Source organism: Tursiops truncatus, chromosome 1 (assembly GCF_011762595.2).
Source record: "Tursiops truncatus isolate mTurTru1 chromosome 1, mTurTru1.mat.Y, whole genome shotgun sequence".
Taxonomy (NCBI): domain Eukaryota; kingdom Metazoa; phylum Chordata; class Mammalia; order Artiodactyla; family Delphinidae; genus Tursiops; species Tursiops truncatus.
This window is the reverse complement of record NC_047034.1, coordinates 162,468,029-162,479,507: the sequence shown is the minus strand read 5'-3', so window position 1 is coordinate 162,479,507 and position 11,479 is coordinate 162,468,029. Positions and strand designations below refer to the sequence as shown.

Here is an 11,479-nt window from a genome sequence, read left to right as displayed (position 1 = left end):
CCCACAAGGGTTCTTGCGCTCAGGATTGATGGAGTGTCTGAAAGACAGGTATCCTGAACCAGAGTACAACGGTGGGGTCCAAAGGCTGAGGGGACACAGGACAAATGAAGGGGCTGGAGTCAGAGACCTGGGACTGAGGATGGAGTAAGGGGATCTAGAAGCAGGGGAGACCCAAGACCGGATTTATAATGGGAGTTCCTCAGGGAGAGGAAACCAAGGACTTGGGGGAGAACAGGGGTCTCAGAATCATGGGAGACCTAGGACTTAGGGCAAAAGGAAGGTCTAAAAGGCAGACTCCTTGGACCCAGGACAGAATGCATGGACCAGGGGCCAGGAAACCCCAGGGGGCAGTCTGGGGAGCCCAGAGGCAGGGGAGACCCAGGGCCTAGGGTGGAAAGGGAGGGGCCCAGATGCAAAGGTGACTCAGATCTCAGGCAGAAGGGAGAGCTCTGAGGGAGGGAACACATGAAGGTATTTCAACTCCTCTGGGGACCCAGTGGCTGGTGACGACCCCCAGCTGTCACACCCCTTCCACTCTGTCCACCCTCACTCACCCCCTTTCACAAGACACGAGGTTGTTTTTTTGTTTTTGTTTTTTTTTTTTTTTGCTTTTTTTCATTTCTTTTTAATACAAACTTGGATCTTTGGGTGTGTCCTGCCAACAGAAAACAACAACAACAACAGAAGAGAAAACCCAAAAGAGTGAAAAATAAGAAAAAAAAAACAAAAAAACAAAAAAAAAAGCTCCCGCAAGAGGTTCCTCTCCCTCCCCCCCACCATGCGAATTTGCACACCACGGGACCACAGCAGGTTTACAGAATGCAATATACAATCCACGATTTATAATAAAACAGTATATACAATAAATAGGATATTGTTCATTTTTGTCAAACGACCTGTAGATAAATTTCTCAGTGCATACTTGCAGGGGCTCTGGACACCTTGAGGCCCCGCTCGCAACCTCTTGCACACGCTCGCGTTCTCTCTCTCTCTCTTTTTTTTGTCTTTTTCTAAAACTGTGTTTTGTTTTTAAGTTTTGTACATTTTTAAAAAGTATTTACAATTGCTGGTTTTGTGCAGAAAGGGCTCACCTTCGGCTTCTGCGTGGAGGAGATGGGCAGGGAGGGGTGGGGGGGCGATGGGGCTGCAGGGGGTGCAGGGGAGGTGGGGCGGGAGGCAGAGGGGCAGGCGCCTGCCGGAGGACCATGTGGACGCTGGGAGGGGTCTTGGCGTTGGTTTTCTGAAAGCTGCAGAGAAACACAAGAGAAGAGGCAGAAGTCAGCGGCAGGGACAGACCCTGAGCTCTGGGAAGAGGGAGGTTAAAAGCAGGACCTCCACCCGGTTCCTACCAGGATTCTGAGAGAAGGGAACTGCATTGTTCCTTCTCCCAGAAAATTCCAAGTGGCCCCATCCATGAGCCTCCGGACTGCTTTCTGGCCTGCTCTGAGCTCACTTTCCCCATCTGTAAAATAGGTGTGTGTCCAAGGCCCACACCACTGAGAGGTAAAGGATGTACTGGATGAGGAGCTGGGATTCCAGGCAGTGCAATCTGTTCAGAACTTGAGCTCCTGAGTCAGACACAGCTGAGTTCAAACGCTAGCACCACCATTTAATAGCTCTATGACCTTGGGCAAGTCAGTGAATCTTTGTCAGCCTCAGTTTACTCATCTGTAAAAAGGGGATAACAGAACTATCCCGTAAATTCGTTGGGAAGGTTCAGTGGTTTGAGGCAGATTAAGCCTGGTCCATAAATGTGTCATAAATGATCCTAATTAGTACTAGTCATTATCTTCACGGGGCCTGGGCCAGCTAGGCTCCCCAAGCCTCGGCTTCCTCATGTACCAGTTCGTTTAGTAATTCCTCCTACCTAGGCTGTTCTGAGGAATGACATAATGCGAAGGCAGGGCCTTAGCACAGCACAGGTGTGAACCACTGCTTTAATTTCTTCCAAATCCAACCTTCTCCCCATTCCCTATCAATGTCATTCTGTTCCTTAGAGGGGTGAGGTGATGAGGAAGTCTGTCTGAATAAAGAAATTGCCCAACACAATACCATCTGTTTGGCTGCACCCCGCCTTCCTGAAGCTCAGAAAATCTCGAGTCCCCAGTCCCTACAATCACTAGACAATAGAGATCTCAAGTACCCCCTTTCCCTAGACAGTCGGTCCTAATTATGTTTGCAGGGCTCTGGGGACCTGACTCCCTATCCAGAGCCCTAGCTTTGCTGGGGTGAGTGGGAAGATGCCCAGTGGGAAAGGGGTGTGGGCTCAGTTATTCTCAAGACCTCCAGTCGTTAGCCTGGCTCTTTCAGAGCTCTGTCCTCTTCTCAGAGCCCTGAAATTCATGTCTCCTACATTGGGTGAGTGACCAACCCACCAAAATTAAGGGGCAGGTGTGGGGGTCCTAAAACCACCTTCTGAGACTCCTCAGCAAGCCATCCACCCTCCCCCACCCCTGCAGGAACCAGGCGGCCACAGAAAGCCTTCCCTCTCTTGTCCTCTTTCTTGGCTTCCCTTTCCAACGGGGCCACATTTAAATTCTGCTCAGCCTTGGCTGCTGTCTGCTGGGCAGTCAGCCCCCGGGAAGACTTTTGTCCCGAGGCTGGACTTGCCAGGACTCCCCTCAGGGAGCCAGGTGGGCTCCTGGGAGGTGGGACAGCACCCCATCCTGGTGCCTCAGCCCAGGCGGCATGCAGAGGCGTGAGGGGGAGGGTAGGAGTTGCATCTCTGTTAAGCTCTCAGGTCTCCTGCTGGTGAGGGGAGGATGGAATATTAGCCATAGGGTTAAGAGGTGTGCTTGTTAGGGCGACAGCTGTATTACAACTGGGGTGATGGGGAGAAAAGCTGTATCGCAACTGGGGTGATCGGGGCAGGGGATACAGCTGGGGTGGGTGTCAGTTCTCCAGTTAGGGTGATAAGCAGGGTGGGGGGACAGGTTCAGCTGGAGGGCTGGGGGCATCTATCTGTAGGACAGCTTTACTGCAGTTGAAGAACAGCTGTCAAGCTAAGGAACCCCTGTTGGGGTGACAGATATGGTGTATTGGGGTGACGAGGGGGAGATTTAGGACGGGCAGCTCCAAACTACTTAGCAAGCGAACTGTGCTGAACCCCAGCCTTCCCTGCTCCCCTTAAGGGCCCCGGGGCAGGCTGGGAGCCTCTGCACAAATCCCTGTCACCCCCGCCCCCTCCAGCCCTTAGCCACTGCCAGTGACCCTCTCCAAGCCAGGTCTCCATGGTGATCTCAGCCCAGCAGGCAGCTCCTGCCAGAACCATTCCCGTGGTGCCCGCGGCCAGGCAGCAGGGAGGCTTTCTCACCCTCTGCTAAGCCACCGCTGTCTCACCTTCCTCCTCACACCGCCCTCCCCAGCTTTCATGACTTGGCCAGAATCTGGGGGGATGGTGGGGGGTGGGGGATGGGGAAAGAATCAAAACCAGAGGTTCCTGAGCCAGGGAGAAAGCAGAATGCTATGGCCATGCAGAACCCTGACTTCACCAGGTTCAACTCGCCACGGAACAGAAGCAGTGCTGCTGAGCCAGGTGGCCCGGTGCTGGGCACTGGAGACAAAGCAGACGGCAAGACGGATCTGGTCTCTGCCCTTGAGGGGCTCACAGAGCACAGAGGGAAGCAAAGCGGACCCCAAACCAGGCGATCACACGCAGGGAGATGGGGGTGTGTCAAGGGGAGCCCTGGGGGACTCAGGGAGCACAGCGGGGGCACCTCACCCAGCTTTGGTGAGAGGGCCTGTGGCTCTTCAACACACCGCTGAGCACGGCGCCCAGCACATGCTGGGGTCAACAAGGTGCGCCGACTGAACGAAAGAGCCGTGACCGGTCTGAGTCTGATCGGCGAGTCAAGGTCCAGGTCAGGTGTTGCACATCTCCGGACGCCTCCTCAGACCGCCCTGTTACCATAGCTACTGGGGCACTTATCATTCCCTTCCGTGCTCCTCCTGGGCAGAGACCTGCGTGGGGTACCTCCGTATCCCCGATGCCAGCAGTGGCTGGCGCCCCAGGACACCAGCCATTGTTCACGAGACTTAACCTTTTAGTGCCTCCATAACGAAGGACTGCACGTCCCAGAGTCTCATGCTCCAGTAGTTTTACCATCTGTGAGGCCAGGGCTTTAGGTGGTCTCTGCCTGTCAGTGGGCGCTGGCACTGGGGGTGCCAAGGGAGAGCTGAGCAGGGATTTAAAGTGCTACAGATCACATATAAGTCAGGTTGTCCAAAGAGAGCTGCTCTCCCTGGCAAAAGGAGCATTCATTCAAGCAACCAGCAGACTTGTATTCACAGCTGCTAACTGCCAGGCCATGCGCTAAGGTCTAACCCTACCTTCTAGTCTCTACCCTCCAGAAAGGGGTCTCAACATCAAACAAGGCAGTGGAGCAGAAGGCAAAGAGTGCATGAGGATTTGAGAGACGGATATGCTGTGTGACCTAGGGCAAGTCCTTTCCCTCTCTGGGCTTCAGTTGCTATGTAAAATAAGGGGGTTGAACAGGGAATGGCAGAGATCTTCAGGCACTGAGATAGAGCACCAAAGACAAGGGGTCAGAGACAAATCACAGCTGTCCAGGGAGGCTGATCCAGCCTTTCTGATGTCTTCAGGCAAAGTCAGGCTTTTGAGTCCCTTAAATGTGGAGAGGATACTGCTTCCCTGAGGCCCAGACCACACCTGACAGATGGAGACCAGAGTTCTCTGAAGGATGTTCTCTGGACCCAGAGTTCTCTGAAGGATGAAGCTTCCAATTGGGGATGGGTAGGCTGTGGCATGTGGGTGGGTGTGTGGCTCTCCTCCTCACTCCAGGGAAGTTTTTCAAAATCTGTCCACCAGTGACTAGAGGCATTCCTTAAACTCTAGCTCTGCCAGTCATTCCCTCCTTAGAGATCTTCTCCTACCTCCCCCACTGCGGGGCATAGAGAGGGATGCTAGTGGGACCAAATGGGGTTTACTTCCATGGTTGCCCACCAAGCTTGTGTGACCTTGTGCGTATCTCTCACCTCTCAGAGCCTCACGCTCCTTACCTGTCCTGGGAGGAGGCTATACACGCCCCCACCCCGAACACCCACACTCTCCACCCTCCTGATCGGAGATGCCTATATAAGGACAGGCATCTGTCCCACATCTGGGTATGTGTTGGGCATGCAACTGAGTGGAGGCTGAGGAAGTAGCAAGAACATGGAACTGGGTGATCCCCGAGCGACCTTCCTGACTCTACCTTTCTGGGCTTCCCTGCCTGGGTGGCTCTGTGTCTTTGGGCGAGTCCCTCTTCCTCTCTGTAAACTGGAAGGCGCTGAATTTACAGAACTCCAAAAGCCCAGTTAGCCTGAGAGTTGGAACTGGTTTATTTATACACCCCTCCCCTGCCTCATCCTTAGGAGCGCATCTGATAACAGTACGGTTGAGAGAAACCAGCTCATGCCCCGTTACCCAATGCCTAACCTTTTCTCTCACAATTCTCCCTAGTCTATGTGCCCTTCTTTGATTCCTGGAAAAAAAAAAAAAAATCCTGACCCTTGAAGTGTCCCCGGCCTGATGAAACACTGGGGAGACAGGGACAGTGCACAGAGATGAGTAACCAGCCTAAAGGAGCTGATGGCATGGTGAGGAAAACATTCCCGGGAAGGGCTGTCATGGATGCATAAAGGGCTGGAGATTAATTGCGCCTGGGAAGGATCCTGGAACGCTTCTTGGAGGAGGCAGTGTCTGAGTGAAAGATAGGAAATGACAGGTGGGAGATGGATGATGACTAGGAAAGGGCGGCCCAGGCCAGGGAACAGCTAAAGCAAAGACACAGGGCACACTGGGGAAAGGGCCTGGAAAGCTCCCTCCCGATCCCACAGTATAGAGCTGGAAAGGGAGGCTGTGTGAGCAGGAGGTCAGGGCTGAAGAAGCAGCCTTGAATACCCGGAATACCAGGTTAGGAAGTCGGGCCTTTATTTTGGAGGCAAGGAGGCTGGCGAGGGGAGGACGCAATCAAAAGGTGTTAAGCAATGAAGTCACCAGAGCAGACATGTTTTAGTCAATTCATCCAGTAAATGTTCTGGGGGGGGGGAGGGGGAGGTTGCTCCAGACACCATGCATCCCAAAATGCTGAGGGACATGCAGCAGCCACAGTGGGGGCTATGGGCTCAGGAAGCGGGGGCAGGTGTTGGGGCAGAGACCTGGCACGCACTGGCTGTGCTGACCCAGGTGGCTGAGCTAGGGCGATAGCTGCCGAGGCCTCAAATTTGTTCAAGACCCATTTTCTGCCCCCCCGCACCCCCCCCCCAGGAAGCTCTTGCTGTCTGCCCTGCCCTACCACGGTTCAAGAGGGTGGTCCCTGGTATTTCCGGTGGGAGCACTTCAGTCCCTCCCCTGGAGAGTGATGCCCACATGGAGGCTTGTAATGAACACCTGTTTCAAGGCTGTAAACTCCATGAGGGCAGGACACTGCTCATCTTGTTCAGTGGTACCTTTAGTACCGGATGCAATGCCTGGCCCGGGGCAGGCGCCTGGTTCATGCTGGTTGAACACAGAATTAACCTACTTCCTCCTGCCCTCCAGCACAAACAGACGGCACTATGGCAGCAAAAGTTAGGATGACAAGGAGGGCAAATCTGCCGGGAGAGAAATCATGATGTATTACAAAATCACAAGGCAATCTTCTTTCGGAGTATCTGTACCAAAAGAGAGGACTGCTGTGGATAACTGTGTGTGGACAGAGTTTCTAGCTGACCTGGATCATTTAGGAGTCTGGGTCCTGTTGCCCAACAGGCTTTAGGTCCCTTGGTGTGGGGTCTGTGACTTACCTTGTCTCTGGACCGCCCAGGGAGGACTCAGCCCCACTGTTAAGGCATATAACTAGGTGGTATTTCACAGCCTCCTGCCAAAGGCCCCAAACCCATACTAGAATACAAGCTCCTTCCTAGAAGGGAAGCAGGAAGAGCAGGTGAAGGAGTGCTGGCTACAGAGTCCTGAGCTCGGAGGAAAGGGCCAGAGGTGTGTGACGCGCACAGACGGCGGGGAGGTATTTTATTCACCCATCTACCAACCACTGATTACATGCTTCCTGTGTGCCAGGGACAGGCTAAGTGCTTCACGGGTAATCTCATTTAGTTCTCACAAGAGATGCAGTGAGGTGACGTGACTCACCAGGTCACCCAGCTGGTAAGGGATGGAACCGGGCTCTGCACGGAGGCCTGTTTGTGCCCACAGGCATGCTCCTAGCCACCACCCTCCAGTTTCAGGGCCTTGCTCCCTTGGGTTCTTCTGGGTCCACAGGGATGTGGGGAGATGGGCGAGGAGGAGCGTGAGAGGGCATGCTCATGGAGAGATTATATTTCCAGGAAATGAGGGCTCAGCACAAGAAGGCCTGGCCTGAAAATGGCTGCAGGAAAGGCAAGAGATCGGATTGGAGGGAGGAGAGCCCCAGAGAGTGGGAAGAGGAGCCCAGGAGAGGCAGGGCAGGCCTGGCTGACCCCTGACGTGAGGGCCTCTTGCCTAGGGCCAGAGGCAAGATCAGGTGACCTCTTGAGGTTTCAAGACATGGAGAGACAAAGCCCAGAGCGGCCAGTGCCTGGCCCAGGTCCGGGCATGCCTGCTGACCCTGGCTGGTTGGTGGCCTTGGAAGCCGCCTTCTGCTCCGGTGAGGCCCCAGCTGGTGTAACCTTGGAGGACCTGTGACATTTCTCTTGGCCTCAGGTCCAGGCCTGAGAGGGAATAGGGAGGAGAGGGGGGACTCGAGATCCCTAAACACCTTGGAGGGCCCTTCCCACCCTCCCACCCTTTCCCCAGGGTCTGGAAGGGCTGATCTTCAGCCGTGAGGGCCCAAGGCGGAGCCAGTCTGTCTGGCTCTGCATTCCATCTAAGGGACTAGAAGATGTTTGCGGGGCCCAAGTCTCCCTCACCCCCCACCCCCACCCCACCCCGGCCCCACGTCCCTCTCTGTCCCATCAACTCAGCTCCCAGACCATTCAGGTGCCCCATTCCCCACTCTGGCTCCTCCAAGCTTTCTTCTTCTAATTCACATTGGGATGTGACCTGCCCTGGCTCACGGTTTCCTCGGCCTGGAATGCCCTCCCCCGCCCCCGTCTCCATCTCCGTGTGTCCAAATCTCGCCTATTCTTCAAGGACGAGCTCAGATGCAGCTTCTTTCACAGAACCTCAAAATCCGTTTAAAATGTCAGACCCAGAAAGGGTTGTAGTGAGCATCCAATCAACCCGTCATTTTGCGGATGGGGAATCAGGGGCGCAGAGTGGAGGGGGAGCAGAGCATCCAGGCTGGGAGGGGGTGCAGTACTGGGTTCAAATCATGACTCTGCCATTTACTACCTATGGATCCCCTGGGCAGGGTTCAGAGCTGTACCTGTTTCCTCAACTCTCTGATGGGGGGTGAGGGTGAGGACCCGCACCTTCCAGGCTGCTGTGAAGGGTCAGTGAGGCAGTGTTGCACAAAGGGCCCGGCACGAATATATGTCCCTTCTCTCACCAAAGGGGCAGAGCGGTGACTTCTGACCCCACGGCCCACCTTCCTGGTGCACGAGCTTTGCTTCTCCCTGCCACTTCCCACCAGGTGTTTGAGGCTCTCTGTGTGCTTGCTTTAGCTTTTTTGGGGTGGATGGGCACTCCTGAGGACAGGGGCCACGTCTGCTTTGTCTTCCCCGTGTCTGGTATCGGGACGGGCATGGAGGGGCTCAAGACGTGAGGCTAAGCTCAGTGACTGCTCCCCCCGTGCCAAGGGTCAAAAGGGCTCAGTGCCTGTCGGTGAATGAGTGTGTCACTGTCCTCCCTGCTTAAGCCCTCTGTTGACAGTGACACTCCCTCTGTTAACTCTTTTTCCTCACTGTTCTCCTTCCCTATATCCCCAAGGCTTCTTCACTCCCACAATGATTGTAATCAGTCCTTGGGCGGGGCGGGGGGGGGGTAGAGTTTGCCCTAGATGAGGGAGTGTTTGGATAAAGAAGGGGGACAGCCCTCCCACCACCATGGTCCAAGCCACCACCACTGCTTGCCTGGGCTACCGCAGCCGGTCTCCCTCCTTCAACACCAGCCCTGCTCCACTGAAGCTGAGAACGCTTCAGTGGTTCCCCATTTGTCTTGGGACAAAGTTCAAACTCCTTCCAATGCCCTGCATGATCTGGCCCTGCCCCCTCACCCCCTCACTCAGTGTTGCCGTCCTCCCATCGGCTCCTCAAAGCTGAGCCGCTTCCTGCCTCAGGGCTTTACCCACTGCTGTTCCCTCTACCCAGAATGCTCTTCCCACTTCCCATTTGGCTGACGCGCCCTCATCTTTCAGGCATCAGCCTCAGCATCTGGTCAGCTGGCCGCAAGCCCTCATGGCCTCCTAGCTTTTCCCCTCTTGCACAGTCCTTCCTACAGCGATAATTACCAACATTCTGTTTACTGTCTTTCCCGCTAAACTGGAAGACCCTTGAGGACCAGGACCTCGTTTGAGGTGTTCACTGCTGTGTCCCCAGTGCCTGGCATGCAGTGGGCGCTGGACAGACGTCTCTGGCTGGAACAACTGAATGCATCGGTTTGAGGACAGTGCTGTGAACTCCCAGCTCTGAGTGGGGAGCGGGGCCAGAATGTGGGGCTGGATGGCATCCCAGTTCCTCCTGCGTTCAGGGCTCACTGGGTGGTTCCATTATGTATCTCACTGAGCCGTGACCTGCCCAAACACCCAGCCCCCTCACCCGTTTATTTTCCCACCCAGAGCCCAGGAGGAAAGGTTTTCGGATTATTTCACATGTCTGGATTATCCATGAGACATCTCCCCTCCAGTGAGAAGGATCAGGAGTTTGACATTTTAAACCCTAAGCAGCTTCTCCCTGGCCTGCTTCAGATCTGCGGCTCTGCTGCTTGCAATGAGGTGCATGGGGAACGGAAGGCCATTTTTAATCTTGTTCTGGTTTCATTAGGAGGAAAACTATGCTGTCCCCCAAGAAATTCTGGTCCACTGTCTATGCCATGCAGAGTTTTAAGAGCCCAAGAGATTATCAAAGTCAACTGCCTTCAACAGATGGGGAAACAGAGGTGGGGGTGGGGTGGGGTGGAGGAGGGGCGAAAGCTTGGTCAAGGGCATGTAGCAAGTTGGCCAGTTGGGGAATGGTCCTTCCCCAGGCCTCTTGACTCCCATGTGCTGCCCTCTGCCATCTTCAGGCACCGAGGGAGCTGAGGTCAGGCAGAGGGGGTAATAAGTTTCCACTGACATGACTTCAAGACCCTGAGTCACCCTGGCTTCGAACAGCCTTCCCAGAGCAGGGACGGGGCTTTCCAGGAGCCCTCCTATTCATTCTCCAGGAAAAGGCACTCCCAGGAGGCTGCAGTATACTGTAGCAGAGGTCAGGGGGAGTGAGGGGCTCAGAAAGGCCCCCAGCCCACTCCATCACCACCCACCACGTCTGGGTCAATTTTTGTAACAGGTCTGTTCCAAAAGCGGGATCTCATGGGCCAGTTACGGCTGCATTTCTGGAGCAGGTTGTTCATCAAGAAAATGATTCCCCCAACTCTGTCCCGTTTTACCACTTTGCGGGCATTTCCCCTCTTTTATTTTTCTTTTCCTAAACACAAAATCTTAAGAAAACTCAACGAGGTGACAGTACCTGATAAAACAATATCTGAATACCTAACAATATTTAACGGAATTCTTTTTTTTTTTTTTTTTTTTGGCCGCGCAGTGCGGCTTGCAGGATCGCAGGATCTTTGTTCCCCAACCAGGGATTGAACCCATGCCCCCTGCAGTGGAAACGAGTCCTCACCACTGCACTGCCAGGGAGTTCCCTAATGGAATTCTTAAGAAAAGCAATTGGCTTCAGGAAAGGGACTGGCTTTTTCTAGGTAGGAAACATCCTGCCTGGGGATAGACCCGCGCTGGCTACAGGTCCCCAGGCACAGGGAGATCCCAACACCCCTGTTGAAAAATAGCCTTTGGGGTACTCTGGGAGACCAGAAAAGGACATACTGGCCACACCCTCAGCCTGGCCCTTGCCAGACTGCATCGTGAACTAAATGAAGCTCCCAGGGAGACAGGGAAGCAGGCAGGGTCAGTATCCTGGATGGGCCTCGGCGGATAATTATCCAACCTGCTTCTTTCTCCATCTGTCACATGCAGGGCGATGCAAACGCCCTCCCTTGCAAGAGGTCAAGTGGTGAGTGCTTCCTGGGACTCAGGTGGTCCCTGCCCACGACCTAGCATGGATGAGGGAAATGAACGCTTGAGGAACCGAACTAGATGGCCCCATCCAGTCTATGGTCCTCCAGCCATTTCAATAACGGGACCCCCTGAATGCCCAAGCCCCACACTGGGTTCCCCACCCAAGACCCCATCTCCTCCCTAAGACTATTCCCAACATCTAACGCCAGACTCCCTGAATCCCAACTCGGGTCCCCAGTCTTGTCCTCAAATCCTTCCTGCTCGTTGCTATACTTCTTCCCCTTGCCCAAGCTCTAATGTCCTCATGCCCCCACCCCACCCCCACCCCACCCCCGGCTTCTTCCCAC

At 54.5% G+C, this 11,479-nt stretch overlaps 1 protein-coding gene across 5 annotated transcripts in view; it reads right to left on the bottom strand.

Moving 5' to 3' along the window:
• Positions 1-575: 575 nt before the first annotated feature.
• The window catches only part of AHDC1 (AT-hook DNA binding motif containing 1), a 65,014-nt gene continuing 54,110 nt past the window's right edge, over positions 576-11,479 (bottom strand). For 4 of the 5 annotated variants that reach the window (XM_033839994.2, XM_073793481.1, XM_033840003.2 and 1 more), the window contains exon 7: positions 576-1,247. The gene's annotated coding sequence lies outside the window, so the exon portion shown is untranslated. Of the gene's footprint in view, positions 1,248-9,553; positions 11,168-11,479 lie in introns of those variants that run through there. The other variant, XM_073793491.1, reaches the window with a different exon arrangement.